This window comes from Pygocentrus nattereri, chromosome 7, assembly GCF_015220715.1.
Source record: "Pygocentrus nattereri isolate fPygNat1 chromosome 7, fPygNat1.pri, whole genome shotgun sequence".
Lineage (NCBI taxonomy): Eukaryota > Metazoa > Chordata > Actinopteri > Characiformes > Serrasalmidae > Pygocentrus > Pygocentrus nattereri.
The window spans coordinates 31,439,161-31,460,683 of record NC_051217.1 but is presented as its reverse complement, the minus strand read 5'-3'; the positions used below and the strand labels follow the sequence as shown (position 1 = coordinate 31,460,683).

Below are 21,523 nucleotides of genomic sequence, written 5' to 3'. Positions count from 1 at the left end.
TTGTACAGAGAACAGAACATAGTGAATAGTTAAAGGGAAATATTTTACAAAGACTAAGTAGTTTTCTTTTTTTAATAAAAACATTCTGAATCATAGTCATACGAGACGCATCACTGCTGGTTTCCACTATTGTATGCATGTGCTAGCACCATGCATGTTCAGACGTCTAAAATTAATTTTCTCACCCCTTTTGATAAAGCAGGATTATGCAGTTACATTAATAGGCATTTGAAAATCCACCAAGACCTCAAAGTAAGGAGAAAAGGAGAACCTGGTACTTAAAGACAATGAACTTAAAGGAGAAGGCACATTTATGCCTTTCACAAAATAAAAATAACACAAGATTTCAAAATTATAATGATGTTCAAACATAACTAAAATTGATTCATTCACTTAACTGCATCAATGTATATTAAAAATTGTTATTAAAATCAGGTCATAAATTTGCCAGATATCAGCAAAACTCCACAAAACACTCAAATACAAATCACACAGCAATTCCCTACCCTACAGAACTAACCCAAAGCCATAACGTGCCCATGTGTTCCTGATGGGTGAATCAGCCTCTGGCTACAGTGAAGCTCTCTTCAGGCATGATTGACAAGAACACATAGTGAGCTATTAGGTGAAATAAAAATAGAAGCTAATCCCACAATTGTCAGTTTCCAGCTGATGTCTGTTTATTAAACAATGGAATACACTCCTCCTCCTCGCCTGTTAAAACAAGCAAACTGCCGCCTCACACCTGTAACATGAGGGAACACAGGCCACACGCTGGCACGTGTTCTCACGCGCTGCACGACGCAAAGGCCGAATAAAGCCATCACTTACTTCTTAGAGAATGGGCTTGGCACAGTGTGACAGCCTTAAAGCACTCAGTATTGAACATTCCCACAAACAGTCCAGGGGAACTTTAAGCAGCATGCAGGGCCAACATTGAAGACCCCTGAGTCTCCAGTGCTTTCAGGCTTTTTATCATTCCACTAAAGCGAGAAGCAAATCCTGCAGAAATAGGAAGAACAAATTTTCTTGGAAAACAAGCTGTTTTTTATTCTCACATAGTAAACACCATAAGGCATAATGTTCTTGAAAATGTGAGTTTGCATTGCTATGAGGTTTTATTTGGAAGTACTTTTCATAGTATTTTTTTACTGATTTTACTGAGGAAAAAAAAGTCCAACAGTTGACCTAGTTACATATATTGGCTCCCTGAAGAATTAGCAGAGCGCCTTATTCCTCCAGAGTGGCAATACGTTTTTAAGTGTTGGAATTGGAATGGAGTGACAGAGTTTATCTTGATAAAGACAAATGCGCTATTTAGAATGACTGCATCTTCACATGCTCCTACACTGACTGATGCCAAACCACAAAGCTTAATGGGTGAATCTCAGCCTAATTCTGTCACTTTGATACCAGACCACCAAGTTATAAATAATGTATTAAAGGATTTACAACACATACAAAGTGGCTTGCTACTCAAGTAGGGGAAAAGAGTTTTATCAGTATTCGAATTCGAGACAAAAAAGTTAACTTCTTGCAAACCAAAGCTACCCTACAGACAATATGCTTCTTTCCTGTATGCTCATAACCAAATTCTAGTTTTAAAGTGTTTTGGATTTTACTCTTTTTCTTCCTCAACTGTCCAGGATGGCTTATTTTTCTGCCGAAAGGTGTTTGGGGCCTGCTGGGACCACTTACAAGTTTATGCAGAGCACTGGCCAAGTAACACAAAAAAAGCCTTGAAGTATACACACATAGCTCCCTTTCTCTGAGCCTCTCAGGCTGGGCCAGGGGGAGTGTTGTTGGTTTATGAGAGGGAAAATAGCTCTAGCTTTCTGCAAAAGTGAAACGGGATTAAGGCCTTTGTGTGACCCACAATGGTGAGGGGAATTAGCAATAGTTGTAGGCACTTAGAGGGGCTCTCACACTGAAGCTTATCCCAGATTTTGCACAATAATCATTTGAATATCAACAGTGTTTTGCAACTACAGCGCTAATGTATAAACTTCTCTCTTTTGGGTTAGCCCAAATCCCCCAGCTGATAGTGCGGGCAAATTTGCCATGCAAACTTTCCTATGTTTATGAAAGATGTTTAAAAAATACTTCAAGAACAAAACAAAACCACATATACTCATACAGCAGCCTAACATCCACTAGGAAACATTTTCTCAGTATTACTTTGACTTGACTTCTTTTTGTTTTTTCTTTCCTTTTCTGTCTGCTTGTATTCTGTCCTTCACGCATATTTTAAAAACTAGCTTTGCTAACATTACTGGATAGAAACTCACCCTACTAAACTTTCCATAGTTTCTCCTAAAGCAGGCAGTTGTCAGCATATAGATAATAAATCATTAGACTGCAGTGTGGGGAGCAGCAGCAGGCCATGGTATGGAAGCTGCTGGCATCTGCTTATCTGCCTCATTAGACTATCTTTTGCTGGGGCTGAGTGGGAGGCAGCCACTGCTACTAGCAGGTATCTCACAGAGGGGAGCAATCCTGCACTTCTGCTTTGCCACAATCTCACACTGGTGAGCCCAGAGGAGTGTGACACCCCTCAGCATTTTCCTCTCCACAGAGAGAGAGAGAGAGAGAGAGAGAGAGAGAGAGAGAGAGAGAGAGAGAGAGAGAGAGAAAACAGTATTGTCCATATCACAAAACATTGAGTGAGATCAGCGGACTTGTCAAGAGGCCTTGGTTTGAATATGAATGATGAGAGGAGAGCAGGGTGGTCTGGGCGGCTTGGGTGGAGGCGGGCAAGAGAATAAGCCCAACTGTCCCTGCCAGCCTCACAGCAGGCAAATCAAACACAGTTGAGACACCTCCGCTCTACTCTCTGATGACAAAATGAGAGAGGAATGCAGCATTTCACACACATGGAAAGAACAAGGCAGCATTTATAGCTGTCAATATTACTATATATATATATATATATATATATATATATATATATATATATATATATATATATATATATACACATACACACACACACACACACACACATATATATATATATATATATATATATATATATATATATATTTATATATATATATACATACACACATACACACACACACAAAGAAAATTTGTTTTAGTCAAAGTTAATCACTATATAGCCAGTGAAATGCTCTTTCGGTAAGACTGTACTGAGGCTAATTCAACTTCGGTTTCTGGATTTGTTCCCTCAATTTAAATTAAGACGTTAAGACACTAACCCCCCCCCCCCGCCGCCAACAAAAATAACTCCGTTTCCCCAGTCCCCACACACTTGTTCAATTCACTAGAGTGTCTGCATAGTTCCCTCATTCAACTGGATACAATGATGCACAAGATGAATAAAGTTATCTCTGGGGGTGAATGGGATGTTGCTGGTGGGAGGGGAGGGGGAGGGCCTGGCAAGGCCCTGAAAGGAACCCTGTTTGAGGGGGTAGATCTTAGAGGTCAGGCCCCAGCTGCCTGGCCGGGTGAAAGGGACACTAGCGGGCTGGACAGGCCCAAGGAAACAAACACAAAAAACAAAATCCCATCAAATAAAGACATCCCACGGCAGACTTGCAGACAGGCCCCTGTGCGCAAAAAGTTGCTGAACATTCACATTTCAAACATAGAGTGCAATACATCAGCGCAAAATTTGACTTGTCAAACTCGCAGTCAGCTACTTTTTTACCTCTTGTTTTTTTTTTTTTTTTTTGAGGGGGGGAGGTAACCATAGAAGTCCTAGTTAATTTGATGAAAACGTCAGGGCTACAAAGGTAGGAGCTGTTTTGAATTCTGCATTGTTTGGCGTGTGAATTTGAGCTGAACTAATTCGTAGTTGCTGATATTATTCTTGTCGTTCCTAATCTCTGCTGAACTTGGTTCGGTGGTCAATATAAAATCATAAAGTTTTGGATTTTTTTCTTTTTTTTTTGTTCTCTACAGTGAAAACATTAAAATCATCAAAGGAAAAAGGGTGATTAAAAAATACTGCTTTACTGAAAGGTGTGAGATGTAAAAAAAAATGTTGCTATCTTGAAAGGCATATCTTTAAGGATCCAAGTCCCTTTGCAGTTAGTCGATGTGTTAAATGTGTTTATTTATGTTTAAAATGGTCACAGACCGATATCTCTCCTTTTGGTTAAAAGGCACATCGATAGGGGGGTCACATCTTTTCTGGGGTTACACCATTTCCTAGATGGCACTGAATTGCTCTAAGTTGGAATTTGCAGGGGGTAAGTAGGATGATAATCAGGCCATATTATAAGGAATTGATGGTTCATTTTCCCTGTCAGCAGTAGCAGCGCCTCACCCGAAGATGTGCCGACCTGTGCAGATGGGGTTCAAAGCCAATTTCCATGTTAAAAACTCCACACGCTCCAAAAATCCCCTCTGAGTGAGGGCTTGCTGATAGGAGCAGCAGACTGTACTGTCTGTTTGAGCGGGCATCTCCGTTAGCCACTGCTCAGGCAAAAAGAAAAAAAAAGAAAGAAAAAATAGCCACCACTCAGTCCATGAGCTAGAATGCTAAAACACAGTAATGGTCCTTATATTTTATGCATACAACGAATGAAAGTAAATTACCAGGTAATATTTTTGCATTTGCGTTCTGCTGTCATGAACCAAAAAGCTTGTCACAAGCTTCGTGCTTTTGCTTGTTGAGCAATAGACCAGAGCTGTCTAAGGTATTGCTTCAAGTTTTTTTTTTTCATTCTTCTGTCTCATTTATTTCTTTCTTTGCTTTAACTGCCCAGATCAAACGAGAGCCACAAGGCTCCAAGAAGCTCTCTGGCTGCCAAAGAATCAGCTTTTTCTCATTCATCATCTCCAACACATTAAAACTCGTTTGCCTTCAGGCTGCCGTATTTGTGCATGTGTGCAGTTTAGGAGGAGGAATAAAACCTCAGGAAGGCAAGAATAAAGGCTTGGTGGAGACGGCAGAAATTGTTTGATGAGTTCTGAGATGAACTCATATGAAATGCAGAAAGAAATGATAGTGCCAAGTATCATTCCCTGTATCCCGAGGACAGGACAGCCTTGCTTTTTATCCTCCTGTCTGCCGGCTTGGTTTGTTTGTGTGTGATCGATGCAGAGCATTTTACCGCAGCACTCTGTACATAATTATCCAGACCTAGATTCCACTAATTTTCATATTGTGTTAGGACTCCTATCTTAATTGCGATCACACGTTCCTGGAGAAGAAAGAGGGCTGAACACCATCTCAATTTTTACAGACTTTGTTCAGATTATTAATATCAGAGGAGGCTGCGTAATGGTGTCAGTGGATGGGAATAAGTGGGAGCCCTGTCTGGCTGTACAAACTTTAGGGGAAGATATTAAGCAGATAGTATTATCCTGAGCAGAAGTTTGACAGTGCAGACCGCATTGCACTTTCATACTAGCTGGACACGCTGCAGGTAACAAGAGATAGCAGTGTGATGACTTATTAAATAGAGCAAACCTGCAGCTTGGCTTTTTCTCATTACCTTCTCTCGCTCTCTTGCTCTTGCTATCTCTCTTCCTCTCTCCCCCTTTCTCTCTCTCTCACGCCAAACCTTGGAGCCTATGAGACTGGTGACAAAACTCCCACCATGTAATTCTCTCTCCCAGGCCGCTTTCATCAAGTGATTGGGTGGCGAAATATGAAGCCGATTTTATCTCGCTTTATAAATTCACAAAAGGCCCCTAGAGTGCCCCTGTGGAAGACATACCCCATCACAGCCATGTGCCACCACTATCGCTGATCCCCTGCAATTGATAACGCCACCTCTCCTTTTTAATGATTTGACAGGCATCAGACGCCCAGTCCAGCAGCCACGCTGAGGTTTTTTAATATACTTTTCTTCATGTCACTGCCTGTTTACACAGAGTGGGTCAAAAGAAAGAAGGTATCTGCTCCCATCTCCTCCTTCTGAATGTGAGATTTATATTAAAACCAGGCATTCATGCACTGGCGCCGAAGAAAATGTGATGTTATTTCTAGGCAGATAAGGGTTTTTTTTCCCCAGAAAATTATATGCAAATTAGACACTCCACCCCCCTACCTGCACTAAATACTGTTAAATATCATTATTAATAAAGTGAAAGAGGGACCCTGCCTTTTTAGTATCTTGCAATAGAGAGGCTTCATTTCACATTCTCTTTTAAAATAAAAAAAACAAGAGAGAGACAACAACAACAAAAAAAAACTTCTCACAAAAACCAAAATTTGCTGTATATTTTAAAGAGGTGGCTACTGCCAGTTTCAGACAAATAAGTGTTTCATTGTTTAATTTCAAATACCATCAAAACATAAATACATATTAAAATAAAAATCCTTAATTATACCAAATAAATTATTTCTCTAATATGTTTATTTAAAACATAGGAACATACTGACAGCTATGCAGTACAATATCCATTTATGTGTAAGAATTTAAAAGCACATCGACTCAAATATCTCAAACAAAACTTTAGAAATGGACAGCAGAAAATGCTGAATGCACATTTAGGATAAACATGTTGACATTATTATTATTATTATTTGTAGTAGTTAAACATATTAGTTTTATTATTAAATAAATTATAATTCATTCAACTGGATACAATGATGATGATCAATTGATCAATGATGATTATTTATTTTAATCATTTAAAGTTCAGATTGTCTTATAAAACAAAATTAGTTGCCAACAAAATGAGTTTACAAACATTTTGTTTTTTAAAAGATTTTTGATTTATTCCAAAAAAAAATCTCATAATAACTGGACTGTAAAGCAACTCATAGACTGATTTTATTTATGTTTCATTAATTAAAAAAGATAAGATTTAATTTTACCATAATTTAACCATTTTCCAGAGCTTTTGTGTGCATGCATGTGAATATACATGTGAATATGAGTGTTTTAATTCATGTCTTTGAATTAAAAATGTTTGTAACACTGTGACATTTTGAAAACTCAATTTTCTAAACTTTAAAAAAGGTTAATCCAAATAAGACAAGACAGCTTGAGAGCACAGAAACATTTCAGATAACAGCCATAACTGTTTATGATAACATATAAATAATGTAAAAGCTTATGTAATTGTGAAGACAAAACAATCACAATGAATGGCTTTTTGGGCATTCTAGTAATGAGATCTTTTTCATCTCAAGCACAACAAAGCCTCTGGAAATTAATAAATCATTCATTACTTAAGAAGTCATTTATTATTTAAAACATTTAAATTTTTCATGTATTAGCTAGTTTACTGAGCGGAGATTTAAAGATGCAGATTTTTTGAAGTGAGAGGAGGAACAATCTTTTGCAACAAAATTGCACTGCTGATAGTAAAAGAGCAATGTTTCATTTTTGACAGGGAGTAATAGACTTTTGACTTTTAATACCATAAAATATATATAATGCTGTAAAAACAGTAACTATAAAATATACAAACCACAACAATGTAAAAACATATTGTAATACAAATCACAACAATAACCACATTTCTCTGTCTACTACAGCCACTACTACTACTATATTACTACTACTACTTATTATTGCTGTAATTATTATTGTTATTATTAATATTATAAAAAGACGATGTGGTAGTTCAGGAAGGAAAAGAGGATTGAGTTGTAGCACTGAACACATGGCAGTGCAAATTAACTTTTCCCCCCTTGTGCTTTCTAGTAAAAGCCAGGCTGCCTCCCCCCGGGGAAGGAAGTCAGCAAGCTCCCTTTGCAGCACTCTCTCTGGTTCACTGGGCTAGGGTTTGATCAGCTTTCCATGTAAGCACACTACTCTTGATCCTAATTAGGTTTCCTTCATTAAAAAGTTTGATGTTTTCACACAATCCAGTGTCTTTTTATCAACACACACACACACACACACACACACACACACACACAAAAAAAACATTAACTCTTTCACTGACTGCTCCTGGTAGTGTAGTCTCTGAGAGTATATATCCACACATTCATCCACAAATAAAATCTGCAATCATAATCGTCATTATCACAATGCTGCTCCTGGTCTGTTGGTTCTGAATAACATATTTAGCTGCAAAGCAGCGTCATCTATTTTGCCTATTCGTTATTCCTCCCTATCATATATCTAAATACAAATCTTCATTTTATACGTGACAGCTTATTACCTCTGAACACATGCTGATAAATTTAAATCCAATGAGTTAGCCTCAATTTTCCCATCCCATTACCATCTAATACTCCACCACAAGGGAAAAGAGGAAGCTGATAGAAAATCCATGACCAAAAAAAAAAAATAATAATAATAATAAAAAAGATATTACTACATTTGTCAGACAGCATTTTAATAATTTATATTATTAAAATGTATATTTTGTTATTATTTTTGTTGTTTTGTTATTGTTTTTGCTATTATGATTGTTTTCTTATTATGTATTTCATTATTAGATACACATTTCTAATAATTCAACTTTGTTCTTAATTATTCTGCTTCTTGTTTTGCTAAATCAGCACCTTTACCCGTAGTTTCACTTAATCTCACTATCTTCATTAATGCAATGACTGCAGCTTTTCTTTCTGCAAATGAATATTAGTAACACCCGAATGACCTTAGCAAGGCTACTGCAGGCATAGTAAGTGCTGTAACCAACTCATCTGTGCATGATGGTCATACTAATGCTGCATGGAATGTGATCATCACCACTACCCCACTACCAAAATCACCGTCCTACTCTGACGGACGTCTTACTTTTGACGATTTTGTGAAAGCTTTGCGGAAAACAGAATGATTTCCTCAGCTCTTCCCTTCCTCTCCTGACCCGTCCTGCCTCTGATCCTCCCTCAGGAAGATCTCTCTCCTCTGTGCACAGGATCAAGGGATGAGAGAAGTTCTTCAGAGAGGAAAAGCAACATAACAACACCCAAGAAAACATTATTGTGCCTAATCTTTAAAATATAATGACACAATAGAGCCTAAACCTAATAAGTCTCCTTCAACATACACCCCCCATGAAAGCTGCATTTAGAGCCCTGTTGGGTCTCTTATTTGCCAAAAATAAATAAAGGAGCTGCATGCTCTTATTATTTGCTTTGATGTTGCCCTGAATAGCACTCAATTAACAATGTGGCTAATGAGCCCATTAAGGATGAAAGACTTCTCAACAGGTATGAGAGGATGCTGCTGTTTCTGGAGTCTGGAAGCTCAGTTCATTGTGCAGCATGAGCTGCTCGCCGCTTCTTTAGCAGCAGCTCCAGAGGCAAAGCCCCTGTACCAATATCACACAGAGAGAGGAATTAGACGTGTTTGCCTGCCCATGCCTGACTTTAAGACTTAATTGACAATGAAGCTATGTTTAATGTAGGCAAACACGGACGTTATTTTTTTTTCGCCCAGAAATTTATTTTCGATTGAAATATGTGACAAAGGAATGAGACGTGTTTAATTATTTGTTAATAATTAGATTTTTGTCACAAGCGGGCTAAATATCTTAGACACTTAGACGACCTTGACCGACAAAAATCAGTCTTTTTAAGCTCCTCAATTGAGCCTGCTCTGTTAAATAGCAAACAGCGCTGTTAGCAGAAGAAATAAGCGCTGAAGTGCGTTCAGTCCATGAATACTGAAAACGGGAAACTGGTTAACAGTTGATTTGAAGCTGGAGAATCACAGGCTGGTTTTACAGCCATGTCTGCTGTATGATGAACCTTCCCCGCCATGTCCCGTGCACTTCAAATGACAAGATAACGTTAATGCTAGGACGCGCGGTTCGTCGTTAAACTGACCTTCAGAGACCTTCGTGTGCTCCGGGTCTGACAGGTAGGCTTTCTCAGGGTTAAAACTGGCCTCTAATGTCGTCTACAGCGAACGGAGAAGGGATTTCATCAGTGTAAAGACGACAAAAACAGGCCGCGGTGCTCATGGCGCGCGTAGTTAAACTAGCTAAAACAGTTAGCAGGGTTAGCACAGTTAGCAGACTCCCTGGGCTGACTGCTCTTTCTCCGGAAAAATAATGCGTGTTCAAACACCTATCAAGATACTTTTGGACCTAAACAGCTGGGACGCCACCCTTAGACAGTAAACCAGCTTAATATCATTTTTAGTGGAAAAAAATACCTCAGAGAGACGAACAGGCCATTTCCGGCTACGCGCGCCTCTTCAGGCTTTTCAAACTTGGACCGTTTGTGTAATCATCTGTGATGAAATACGACGGATATATATATATATATATATATATATATATATATATATATATATATATATATATATATATATATATATATATATATATATATAAAGGATCGGGAGGCTGATAAACTACACCAATACCGAACTAATAGATTTTTTATTTATTTATTTATTTATTTATAACACTTTTTTTTTCACTTTTATTTATTCTCTACCTTGCTTACAGCCTGTTGGTAATTATTACAGTAGGGGCTACTGTCTACTGGCTCGCCGTTTATTTCTTCGTTATTTATTTATTTACTTTTTGTGTCTCGGTTATGTTGGATGTTCTGGCATTGGAAAGACTACCCGTCTTCCTTTTTGTCGTTTCTGGATGACAGTAATGAGGCGCCGATAGGAGAGAAGAAAAAAAATGCTGTAATTTATAATCATATCAAATTACATAGTTATTAGCAGACTAATGACATTTTTATTAGTTTGTGAGTCAGATGGTTCTGTGCCAAACTTTGTATTAAGGCAAATGGATTGGCGCAAAGGATGGGGTCTGTGTGTGACCGACTGGGGGCCCAGTAAACTGATTATGAATATGCTCAGGGCAGCACTGCGTTTTAAACTCCCAACCTCAGCACTTCAGCTTGAACACATCTCTCTCTGAACGATTTTCCACCATGGTGCACCAGCAGGCTTACTCCTGGACACTTTCCAGGTTTTGTAGTGCTGATGTACTCCATCTCTGGCATATTAGCTGGATAGATTTGATTACCTACCTGCTTTGTTTTTGGGACTGCTGTTGTCCACCAGCGTTCCTCCAGTTTCTGTGCTGTTTGCATGTATTTCGTATATATAGTGTCTGTTGACTAAGTGCTCTTGAACTCCTCATTGGGCTATAAATCGCACAGTATTTGATTTACAGTCCATAAGTAGTTCAAGGACATTTTATGTTCCAAGAAATTCTGTCTCCACAACTCTGATTTTCTGCCAAAGTTTGTATTTTTTTTTTCCTCCTCATTCTTATGTCAGGAAACATCTATATGATGTAGTCTGTTGGGTTTTATGTGAAATATTCAGTCCAGCTGAAAACGCAGTATTAAGCCTGCATGCTCAGTATGTAATGATGTGCATTACACAATCACAGAACAGCATGCAATTTTCTGTTTCAGCCAGCCACTTACTGTACATTATCACGTTCCCTGGATTCGGAATATACTGAATGGGGAGAAAGGGTAGCAGAGAAAAGCAGATAGCACCATTTGCTTTCAAAATAAATACATTCCATTTGGAGAAGCAACAAAGCAAATTACATGGCATTCACAGTCCTGCCACTGTAGACATTGAGATGATAATAAATAAATAAGCAGATAGGGAAGGCAAGGAATGAAGTTATTGAGATGTTAAACCTGCTTGTCCGAGGAAGTTTCAGAATGTTATCGGTAGGCTCAGCTCGAGAATGGCTGGAGGTGTTTTAGAGTGTGAATCCGCCTAAAGCTGGCAATGCAGACATACATGGCATATGCTAAATACAGATAAGAGTGGTTTCTAATAGATCTGCTGAAAAGTCCCATCCACACGGCTCAATGGTTGTGCTTTGAATGTGCTTGATAAGTTGGCTTAAGCTGAATGAAGTATCCCAGCACTGAGTTGCTATTTGAGCCTGTCGCAAACTTGCTGTTTGGTTAAGCCTGCATCCAGGGGAGGGATTAGCGCAAAGCCTTCAGGATCAGCCTCTGTTTCCAAAATTGTTTCATCATAAGTTGCTGTGTGCTCCCGAACACAGTTAAATCGGTTATTTATGGGATAGTTATGATATTGCATGGTGTTGTCCTTTCTGGCTCTTCTGTCAGGGACACCATAATTGCATGTTTATTGTAGGTGGATGCTAAAATCTCTGAGCATGGATGATCTTTGTTCACATTAATTTAATTTAATCTCTTTTTCCATTAGTATACTGGTATAGATCATATAAGCACAGTGTTTGAGCATGGACACATTTGTATTTATTTGACCCAATTATCTATTACTTTTACCACAACATGTGAATAAAGAATTTTTGTCAGTTGTCAATAAATTGAATAATTCAGTGGAATAATAAGCAGTGATGATCAAGAAGAGGAAATAAACTAGAGATGAATCATGGTATTAGAACCATATCTGTATAGACTGTAACCCTATATAATAGTTTTTTTTTTCAAAGTTGTAAAGATGTTTAGATGTGACCAGTATTTTATGATGCATTTGTTATTTTCTGGACAAAGCAGAATGTTTAGGTGGCGTGATAGACAACTATGCTTTATTCATACTTTATTAACCCTACAGACATAAATGTTATATTTCTATGTAATGCTTATACAGACAATTTCTATATTTTATACATGTTTATATATTACAAGGGCAAATATGTGCATACAAAATATCGGATATCAGCATTGGCACACAGTTCCCATGTTGGTGTATCCCTAGTATCAGCTGCATTCTTTTCTAAAATTGTTAGAATATAAGCTGAAATTAGCTGAAACAGGGAACAAAATGAAAGATTTGGTCAGATGGATAAAGTTTGAGCTTTCTAATCTATGCCCTATAGATATAAATGAGATCAGTCATCATAGGGACTGTAGTATTATTCTATATAATAATATGCCAAGTATCTTTTTAGTTCATATTTGCAGAACATAAGGCTTTTCTTTTTTGCAATTTATAAAGTTTGTCAAAGTTAAATTAACACTTGGAGTGAACTGAGGAAATGTGTTTGTTTCCAGCAGAAATGAATGTAGTAAAGAGTGGTTTTCTAGTGTCCTCACGCTCCTCTTATATGTGTTTTTTTCTTTGTGGTTTTTAACTGACGTGCAGCGTAAAGGGGACAAGAAGGGCAGCTAAGCCTTTTTTAAGCTTCTCAAGCCTCTTAGAGGTCTGAAGCATCGGCTTCTGTTGCTATACAAGGAAAGCCAAAGTGAGTCCTCTCTATGCCACATAATGGCTTCTGTGTCCCTGAAATATATTTTATTGCAATATATTATGAATCTGACAATCATTATTTCTGTTTTGTTGTGAGTGAATATGTGTATTTATTTTACAATGAGGAAGGGAAAGGGTTGAGGTGGGGTGTACACACAGGCATGAAATATATATCTATGTAGAAATATATATGCATAAACACACATACGCACACCACACAGGTGATTTGTCTTAATGACAGTAGCCACTTTGTGCTCTATGCCCCAAAGCAACAAATTTATTTTCTCTGAATTCCATTACACGTTGTCTCAGATCCTTAGAGCAACAACAGACAGTGTTCAGACAATAGACTGCAGTGGGCACCGCACAGACAGCAAGCAAAAAATGAAAAGCTGGCCAAAAACCAACAAAAGTGGCCTGGAAATAAACTTTGAACTGCATGTCTGTCAAAGTATAATATACTAGCAAAGCATAAGTGCCATAACATTTTATAATGGCTTAAGATTTTTTATGTTTTAAGATTAAAAAAAAAATTGAGATAAATGTCACATTAAAGATTTTTATACCTTTCAGAGTACCACAGTTGGGGTGGTATGCCATTTTGTACTACATTTTGTTGCAGTTTTGTTCTTTAAGTTGCATTAACTTTATTAAATAAAAAGTCATGAAAAGGTATAAATATGACCCTTTCCTCCTATATGTAGTATACCTTTAAAACTCATTTAACACACACAATGGGACCTTAAGGACCATGTTGTACCTTTGAGGGAACATTTCAGTTGTTTGTACCTTGGGTGACTATTTACCTGGACAGTATCCTTTTTTTTGCCCATGAATGAGTAATTTTGTCCTCTTAAGTTCCTTTTTCAGTTGCAAGAACTTTCCCTTCATGAAGCCAATTTGGCTCTAGGTATACACGCTTTAGTCAGGATTGAAAACCATATCTTCTCTTCAACACTGCACATTTCTGGTGGATTTTTGGCCCACTGGTTTTCTTGTAAAATCACTGTGTCTCAGCTTAGCTTGTTTAAAGTCCAACTATTTCAAATGGAGCGGAGTAAGAAAGCAGGCTGCGGTCTGGTTTATGGGACGCCTTAGGCAGTGGTTTTCAGGAGAGCATGATAAGCGAGGGGTGGGCGGCTGTACTGATCCATTTCTAACAGATGATTGGTGTGCATGAAGCCTGAGTCTCTGTGATTCTGGGAGAGAGCCGTTGTTTCATGTTTTTTGGATGCCTGCTACCCATTTCCGTTTGAAGTCCTTGTCGCTCATGGGTAGGAAGGGAGGGCGATGTTCTGGGGCAGCGTGGCCTCTCACATTATTCCTCTTATTAGCTTACCTGGGGGCCTAAGTGATGTGAGTAGTGCATATGTCAGAACAGACAGTGGCAACATCTGGTAAATGACAATGAGATATCAGAGGTTTGAAACTGATTAAAGGGTGCATTGTTTTTACCTTTGTTGTGTCCATGCCAGACTTGAGTGAATGTGTGTATGCGTGCCTGATACTTGTATGTATACTGAATAAATATATTTCATTGTTTCCTTTAAGAATATATAAATATTTTCTCTTTTATTTCATTATATATCATTATTCTCTCTTACTTTTTCGAGTTAAAAATCACTGCAGCAGTTATGTAGGTGAACATATATTCATGGTAGGGATGGACTGATATAGGAATTCCATGAGACTGGTACCAGCATTGATACTGATGTAGATCCGTAAACATTTATAAAATGCAGAAATTGCAAATCGATCCACCTGGATTAGCATAACAGAGTAATAAAAATCATATTAGTATAGGGCTTCAAATGCAGTAAAATGAATAAAATTCAACATTTTACAGCTGTGTCAGCATCACCAAACCATTCTGCTCTTCTAGCGAACAGTAAACATGTCGTCAAACACTAGGTTGAAATAATGATCAAATGTAGATTGTCTGATGACTGTATCTCTTTTTTAAGCAAATATCTACAGATACTGACATAACTGTAATGTCCTAATATAACTGTAATAGCTCATTTGTGAGGATATCTCGTCTGCAACACCACATTTCTGGGGCATTTCTAGCATGTATCCTTTTCTAAGCAAATATCTGCAGGTGCCTAATTCATGCTGATAAAATTTAGATTAAAATCTCTTTAAAAATTGCTCAATGGTAGAATCATTAGGTGACTCATTGTCTTTACATCGAGCTGTTTATTGGCTTTCATTTGCAGAGTGCTGTAAGCCAGCATCTCTCCTCTACAAGCTCTCCTCTGCTTTCCTCATCACATCCAGGCACAGAGCCTGTTAAAACAGACCGGCAGAAATATCCAGCTCGCATCTGTTCGGCATTAAAAAGCAATCACGCCACTAAGAACCGAACAAGTAATCGAAAAACAAGAAACGACACCGAGCAGCGTCAGCTAAAGTGAATCCTTTCGTCTGAATGACTGTTGATTTTTTTCACACTAATATTCAGTAGCCAAGTGGATATATAGCACCTGATACCAGTAATCTGATGGATGATTACATTTACAAGAATGTAATTCACTCAAGGCTTACTTGCAACGTTCTAACATTTGCCTCAGTTTTTTTTTAATATTGTTCAAATCCAACAGCAAATTTTATAGAGGAAAAAAAGCCTATGATGTATTTTGAGTTGTCTGCCTCTGAAGAGTAGCTTAAAACTCCAGTAATGTGCAGTTGGCTTCAGGAATCATTGTTATCAGTACAATTACAATTCTATAAGAATTCTTAGAAAAAAATCTATCACTCCTGAGATAATGTTTGTTTAAGTGGATCCATTATTAACTCTTCATAAAGCACCAGATATTAAAAGGCTGAGAAATAAAGTCTTGGCTTGTAGTAATTTATTCAGTAATATGGAGATGTGTGCAGTGCCAGGAAGATGTGTCAGAAGGCCATCTCTTTCATGCCCCTACCTCTTAATAAGGCAGCTCGGCAGGCCTCAACTGTAATATATTTTACCAATAAAGCGGCTCCAAAGCCTGGGTGGCCTTTTGACCAGCGCTGGGCACTCAGAAAGCAGCAGGCAGTCTCCGCTAACTAGGCCCTTCCCTCCTCTCTAATATTAGCTACCTGTCCCCTTGGCTCTGCGCGGAGAAGGGGCTTAGCGCTTGATATTTTCATTTGGGCCCTGCCAAGATGCGACACCCCTGCTTTAATCTTGTGTTTGACGTTAAGCGTCGTGCTGGCGAGAAAGCCCAGCTGAACTACAACCCCGGGGCGGTGCTGTCATACACAGATGATGTGGCTGGGGAGTGGCAGCGCCTGGTCCGTCCTTGACCCCGACTATTGGCCAGTCGAAGCCTTTCCCCTGCCCTTTTCTAACCAGGCCACAGCGCTGACAGGTGGAAACTTAGCTCAGAGGACCCACGGCTTGCCTGCTTTCCTCCCGACTGTTGCTTGCATAGTGTGGTAGACAAAGCGGCTTTCGAGTTTTTTCTGTCAAAGAAAAAAAGAGTGAATTATACCAAAAGATGACCAGGCCTTGACAGCTATTGACCTCCAACCTCTGTCATGCACATGTCCTCCATAGGATTACGGTTGGTGATGTCTATATTTAAATTCAAATTTGCATGTGTGAAAGGAAAAACTGCACATTCAAGGAATTCGGTGGTCTTTGTTAAAATTGAGGAATATAACAGTGAGGAGTAATAGTGGGAGAAAAAAATAGGATCAGTAGTGCAGCTCAGAGATGTCTCATTTAACAGAGAGTTCATTAGTGAAACCCTCTGGAAGTGCATCAGTAACAAGCCAGTCTGTCTGTTAAAATATGAAGGGGATAATTGTTTTGAATGATCAAAATGAATACCAACAATGTCATAAGAGAGGCGAGAGAGGTGCAGTTGATGAATGTTGCACTTGCAAATATAAGGGCGCACTCATTCACTGACATTCTCACACACACACACACACACACACACACACACACACACACACACACACACAGGTTTGTTATTATATAGCATCAGGACATGAGGTCATATGGTTGTCCCATGCGTGTTATAGACAGAGTCTGCGCAAAAGTACTGAACAGTACTGCGCAAAAGTTAGAGACCACCCTTCATTTATATTAATACCCAATCAAAATCATTATGCACAAGTGTTTCATTTCAGGAGATATTTCTAAGATGATTAGATGTAAGATAATCCATTGCATATGGAAGGGTAGATTCAGAAGCAGAAAATACAACCAACTTTAAGACTGAATTTTGTAGATATGGAAAGATATCTCTGCAGATTTCTTTGAAAAACTAAAAGCAAGTGCCCTGAAGAAACTAGAAACTGTAATTAAGGAAAATAGTAGACACACTAAATGCTCAAAATGTAATGCTGTCTTTAAGTTGTCGAGGTTCCTGTGCAATTTTCTGTTAAATATGTGTTTTTCTGCTTTTTTTCTGATACTGAAAATGATTTTTAAGTAGAAATTAAATAAAGGAAATGGTGATCATGGACGTTTGCATAGTATTGTACATCTAAAAAACATTTCACTACATTCTGACTGCTAACAGTGCCTATAACTTAACATGGAGAGGCAGCCCTCAGCCACTGTGCTGCAATCAGCTTGAATAAACTAACCATTTTGAAAGCAGACTGTGCCTTTCAGACTTCTTTAGTGATCGCACTTATCATCTGTTTAGCACTTGACTAATTTTTATTATTCTCTGTCCCTTACTTTTTCTTCATTAAATACATTTAATGATTTAATTTATATGGTTGGTATAGTGTAGTGGGTAACACTTCTTCGCTGTGGGCTATGGTTCAATCTACAGTGTACCTGGGTCAGTACCCTACACTATACCAATAAGAGTTCTTGGACAAGACTCCTAACATTACCTTCGCCTACATGCATTAAAAATGATCAAATTGTAAGAGAGTCTGCCAAATGCCATAAATTTTAATTTCATTATTTTATTTTTTATTCATTTATTTTGCACTACTCTTTTTTAATTGTCTTGTTAGGTCCCTTGTTTTTTTTTCATTTATTTAAAGCAGTTTGAATTGCCTTTGTGTGTGAAATATGCTATATAAGTAAACTTTCCGCCTAAGACTAATCCTGAACCCAAGCGGCACTTTAACCTCTTCTTTCCAAATTCAGGTTTCTACATTTTTCAGTTTTAAAAAATGAAACATAGCTTTTGTATAAAGCCCTGTACAAAGTCAGGAATACTTTCTTGACGCATTTCTCTGGTTTTAATACAAATTCAAGGTATTTTGTCTTCAAAATGTATGAAAACAAGCACATACATTCATGCTGGGGGACACTCATCACATTACATAAGAAGTGGCAGTTGTGGACTGGCACAGAGGCAGCAATAGAGCTCAGTCAGAGTCTTCTCTTCTGCTCTTCTAGAAAGTCCACATGCAGAGACGAGACAGCTTATCCTGCTCTACATGCGCCCCATCCCCCTCTGTACAGCCACATACACACACGTACATACACACACACACACACAGAAAGCCTGATATTGTTATGCTTAATGCTGTCACGTAAAGTGATGCCACACACACTCACACACACACACACACACACACACACACACACACACACACACACACACACACACACACACACAGACACACACACACAGAGCACCCCAAATCCCCTCTGCCACTTCTCCCTCATCATTTAGCTCAGTCTCCAGCCTGCATGATTGATGCCGGAAAACCAATTGTTCGCCATGGCATCCATGTCACTCTATTACTGCACTTGGTAGTAATGACAGCCTGTCTCTTTGGCACAGATTATAGTGCTCTGTCTCAAAGCAGCAAAGTGTAGAGTCTCCCTGACCTGCAGTGGGATGAGTGTAAACACCCTCATTTAGCCACCCAAAACAGAATACATTTCCCTGATTAGGGAGTCATTTTCTGTCAAACTAATCACGAAGCGCTTGTTACCAGCATCACATAAAAGGAATACATTATTGATCTATCCAACTGAAGCACACAGCCATCGAAAGTCATTGCAAGGGCCCCCTTCTGAGGCAGAAGAGCCGTCAGCCTTCACCGATAAACGTTAATACAAATTTGTGTTTGGGTAAACATTCGAACGCACGTTTATGCTATACCAGATATACGTCTCAAATGGAACTGACAGAAAAATCGTGTAATATGCCTTCACCAGCCAATGGAATGGACAGGAGATCAGGTGTTAGAATACATCATTATTAGACGGGCTATCCACCAGACTACACGGTGTCATTACAGAGAGCCTAGTCCATTTGCCATTGCGTCTACCTGGTGGTTTTGCAGAGGTGCAGCATGACAGCAATCAAGCATTTCAGGCCTGACTTGCACTACACTGAGGCCAAACCTGTAGGCTTTTCCGTCATTATCAGGGTGACAGGTCTTCCTGAAAGAGAGTGCTCTCTTTTCTTTCATTTGTGCGGAAAGGGTATCGATTGTAATGGGAGCAAATTTTCCCTTGTCATTACCATGCTGGCCACTATCAAAAGACTAGAACGGTGACTCCATTTAAGACTCTCCAGCGTACTTGCACCAGATAAAGCACATTGTCCCGACCCTCATTATATGCAACCAAACGGCAAGCTGCAAGAGTCTTTGATCAGCCCTTTGAGGCTAACTGGAAGCTGCATGCTCACTAGCACAAAGTATTCTTCTGAACTGACTAATTGAATAGAGTTGGCACGTTCTATTATGCCGCAATAAAGCAATCGGCATATTTCCACAGGTTGACCTTATTCATTGGGATGCGCGGTTGATTTAATTACAGTGAAATTTGATTACCAGAAAATATGGAAGATATCAAGAATTTCTGCCCCCTTTTCTAATATCATTCTGTAGAGTTAGTGCTTTTCGAGAGAAAATAAATAAATAAGAGAATGACACGAGACTTTCGTCAAAACAAAAGCCACAAGCTACTAATGAGACTTGTTAGTGATGCTAATATATGTAAATGTTATTAATTACAGTCACCTATCTTTCATCTGTGCCATTTGCTGGCTAAGTAATTAAAAACAACAATGAGATTCCCAGCGGTGGAAAAAGCAAACATGATCAAAGGAGTGTGAGTGAGAAAGGAAAAAGTCCCTTATCCTGAACTAGGCCCTGCCGCGGGCAACCGAGGCCTCATTAGAATCAGAGACACTTGGTTGATCACCAATTAACCTGATTTGTTTTTTCCCCCTCCGTTCTGATAAAGGCCTCGCACGACACTATCATCTCTCCTTCTGATCGCCTCGGCTCAATGACAATCTGGGTCTCCATTTCGCCACAAGGTTACAAAGGGCCTGGTGTGATCAGTTACAGCGTTATGTCACCAAACAACTGCAGGATCGCCCCATGTTGAGTGAAAAGCCACGGCCACCTTTGTAGTCAGACAGAAGGGCCCTTTGATAGGAGCGAGGGCAGGAATCATGGCATGTACCATGTGAGTGGAGGTAGAGCGCTTGAAACAGATAGGGAGAGATCAATAGTTGTCTCTGCTGTGCCAGCCCTCGGGATATTGACCTAGCCTCCATGGAGGACCTTCCATTTTAAAGAGCGTGCTGAAGATAAGAGCCAGCAAGAGGAGGAGCTCCCTTTAGTACCTGCAGTCGTTCGCCCACCCCTGTGATATCCATGATATTATTGGCAGTGACAGATACAAAATCATTCTTGGTGTGCTGGACTGGGTCAAACACAAACAAGACACTGAAGATCTGTAGGGCAGATCAGATCAATCCAAATGTATGTATATGTAACTGAGAGGATTAGAAAAAACATCTGCTTCCTTAACCTTTTTATTTGATATTGACATCCAGACTTTTTTACATAAGTTGGTCATCATTGGTTGAATTGTAAAGGAAGTACATTCAGTCAGACACATCCAAGAAACATTAGATATGGAAAAAATATGTACAGAAATAGCGGAATTGTGTGGAAGCACTAAAGTGTAAAGGGCTGTTTGTATCTCTGGTGTACTGCTCACTCTTTCTTGTTGTTGTAGTTTTCTTTGAAAGGATCCAGTAGATCTACAGAAAGGCCGGTGTTCACATGATCTTCATTCACTTAATTATACAGTACTGTCAAAAAGTTGTGGACATCTGGGAAAATGATGTATGTAAAGCCTTTTATCTATCTTTGTCTAGTTTTTACCCACCAACTTTAGAATAAATACAAATAAATAAATACAAATTTTAAATACAAATAAATACTTTTTTTTTTCAAACTTCTCCATGAGCAAGCCTAGTATTTACAGTTGCCATCCAGTACCTAGTTTGATTAATCAGTCCTCCTTATATTAAAGGGGAACTCAATTAGCTTTATATAGTTTCTGCATAATTAAATGGTTAAGATGTAGGCAAAGCCATTCAGAATGGTTTGATGTGAAATGTTCCATTTTAGAGAAACTTACAAATTCAGAATTATTCACAGTGGTCGTGATAGGAACCACATGTCTACCTTTAAAAGCTGCCTTACAGAAAGTTGTTATATGAAATGGTATGAAAAGG

General features: G+C 38.7%; 1 long non-coding RNA gene across 1 annotated transcript in view; it reads left to right on the top strand.

The window, feature by feature from the left end:
- Nucleotides 1-3,661: 3,661 nt before the first annotated feature.
- LOC119263746 overlaps nucleotides 3,662-21,523 on the top strand; it is a 40,353-nt gene continuing 22,491 nt past the window's right edge. The window contains exon 1 of the long non-coding RNA XR_005130493.1: nucleotides 3,662-3,755. This is a non-coding gene — a long non-coding RNA (uncharacterized LOC119263746). The remainder of the gene's footprint in view (nucleotides 3,756-21,523) is intronic.